A 2,551-nucleotide genomic window follows, 5' to 3' on the forward strand; every position below is an offset into this window, starting at 1 on the left:
CCGAGATGTCAATCCAAAGAAGCTGCTTCACGCACGTCTTTCCCATACAATCCTAAAGGTACGCCCTTTCCTGCAAAGCACGTGCGCCTGCTCGGCACCCTAAACACGGATCCTGGACAGATTTGCCCAGAGAGACGCGCTCAGTCCGTCTGAGGACTGCCTTAAGACGCCCTGGCCGGCTGAAGCACCGGTCCCTTAGCCGAGGGACTGTTTTTCTTTCTCTTCTTTCTTTTTCTTCTCTTCCCCTCCCCTCCCCTCACTCTCTTTCTCTCCCCTCTTCTCTCTCTCTCCTTTCCTCTTTCACCAGCTACAGCATCTAAGAGACTGTTTTCTTTCTTCTTTTAAAATCGCTTCTCTCTTTCACCAACTACAGGATCTAGGGACTGTTTTCTTTCTTTCTTTTCTTTTCTTTTCTTTTCTTTTTTTTTTTTTTTTTTTTGAGATGAAGTCTTTCTCTGTCTCCCAGGCTGGAGTACACAGGCTCTCGGCTCACTGCAACCTCCACTTCCCGGGTTCAAGCCATTCTCCTGCCTCAGCCTCCCCAGTAGCTGAGATTACAGGGGCGCGTCACCACGCCCGGCTAATTCTTGTATTTTTAGTTGAGACGAGGGTTCACCATGTTAGCCAGGCTGGTTTCGAACTCCTGACCTCAGGTGATCCGCCCGCCTCGGCCTCCCAAAGTGCTGGGATTACAGGCGTGAGCCACCGAATACAGCGTAAGGGCCTGTTTTCTGACTGACAGACACAGACGACCTCACTGAGCACCGGACAACCAAGACAAACATACTACGGTGGGTGCCAGACCCCAAAAACACACCCCTCTGGGGACTGCAGCCTCGTTATTGTTTGTGACCAATTGGAGTCCCGCAGGCGCCGTTTCCCCGCCCTTTGATTCGGTCGAGCCACTTCATTGGCGGCTCAGGCAGCAGTAACGTATCGCGCTTGCTCAGTAGCCAATAAGAAGCATGATGGCACCTTCGGCAACGTGGGACCTCCTAGACCGGCCGACCTAGCTATGCCCGGCCTGAAGCAGCATCCTCCGGATCCTTTGGGTTCTTACGGAAGTTGCCCTCCAGGGTGAAGTCGCGTTCGCTCTCCCATCAACACATTTATTTTTCTGCCCGACTCTCGCGCGTGCGCACTGACACCCCCAGGACGGCCCTGAAATGAAAACATCTTGAGAGACGGGGAGGTACCCCAAGCCGCTGTAGGGCAGGTCAGTGGGGCTACCGACACAGCCCGAGGTGGCTGCTGCCGGAAGCGGTCCTCAAAACACGAATTGTAGGACCAAAAGGTCTGGTGAGGTCCCACCGAGATTTGAACTCGGATCGCTGGATTCAAAGTCCAGAGTGCTAACCATTACACCATGGGACCTGCTGGCTGCTTAAGGCGGCCGCGAGTCTCCTCAAGCTAGGAGGACTCTGGGCGTCCTTTCCAGAGCGGCGGCGGTGTCTGTGTTTGCCGGATTGGACCTTGGGCCGGGGTCCCACGGGTGGCGGAGCGAGGGCTTCTGCGTCCTTCGCGTTCCAGGCTTTTCTGGTCCCGGGGATATCATGTCTTCCTGCGCTCCTCCGGGGGCTGGGAGGTCGGAAAGGCAGCAGGCTGGCGGGGTTGGCGATGTGGGGCCGGACTGGTCCGGGGAAAGCGTGCTCCAACCCCAGCTCCGGGGGAGGAGGCGCGGCGCACGGAGCCTGGGTTGTTTATTTATTTATTTACGTGGGGAGTGCCTTAGAAAAGGTATTTTGGCCAAGCAGGAAGGGAAGCGGACTGGCATGTGGGGGACAACGGTTCAAACCTCAGACGCCCCAGAGACGCGCGAACGGAGACTTTGAAATTGGGCCCCCAGCCTGACTGCGTCGGTGCGAGTCGTACGGTTTCACGTGGCTGGAGCTCACGAGAAAACCGTTCCAAAGTTTCGCCTCCACTTGCGTGTCTGCCTAATTAAAAAGCACCAGGTGAGACTGCTGAGATAACACCCAGATACCCTTCCTTGCTGGGCGATTATCCTTAACTTTAGGATTAAATCAGATCAGTGGAAAAGACACTCCCCTCTGGGCTCTCTCCCCCGTTTTAGTGAGCGTGTATGTAAACGGATGTTTCTGCAGGTCAATCTGGCTACATTAAATTTTTACACGCCATTTGACTCAGCAGTTTCACCTTTGAGACTTTAACCTACGGAAACACCAAGGCAAGTGCCAAGACGTATGTTCCAGGATGTTCTCAGCTATGTTGTTTATAATAGTAAAAAACAGAAAATAAACGTCCAAGTGAAAATTGGTAATAATATCTACACAATAAATATTGTGCAAGAATTTAGGGAATAACTTATTGTAATGATATAAAAAGATATACAAGCCAAAACAAAAAAGCTACTTGCCAATTATTACGTATAATAATAATAAAATCGACTTACCAATTAGTATGTGTACATACCAATTAGCATGTATAACAATATGATAAGAGTAGGTAAAATCTACTTACCAATTTTTATGTATAATAGTGTTGTACCAATTAGTGTGTATAATAATATAGTTTATATTAATTATATATA

At 50.6% G+C, this 2,551-nt stretch overlaps 1 long non-coding RNA gene and 1 other non-coding gene across 2 annotated transcripts; one reads left to right on the top strand and one right to left on the bottom strand.

Moving 5' to 3' along the window:
• Window positions 1-1,948, top strand: LOC129054924 (uncharacterized). Its single transcript, XR_008519535.2, has 2 exons — window positions 1-1,216; window positions 1,755-1,948. It is a non-coding gene; the product is annotated as an uncharacterized LOC129054924 (long non-coding RNA).
• On the bottom strand, window positions 1,303-1,374 carry TRNAQ-UUG (transfer RNA glutamine (anticodon UUG)). The gene has a single exon. It is a non-coding gene; the product is annotated as a tRNA-Gln (tRNA).
• Window positions 1,949-2,551: the final 603 nt, after the last annotated feature.

Source organism: Pongo abelii, chromosome 19 (genome assembly GCF_028885655.2).
Source record: "Pongo abelii isolate AG06213 chromosome 19, NHGRI_mPonAbe1-v2.0_pri, whole genome shotgun sequence".
Lineage (NCBI taxonomy): Eukaryota > Metazoa > Chordata > Mammalia > Primates > Hominidae > Pongo > Pongo abelii.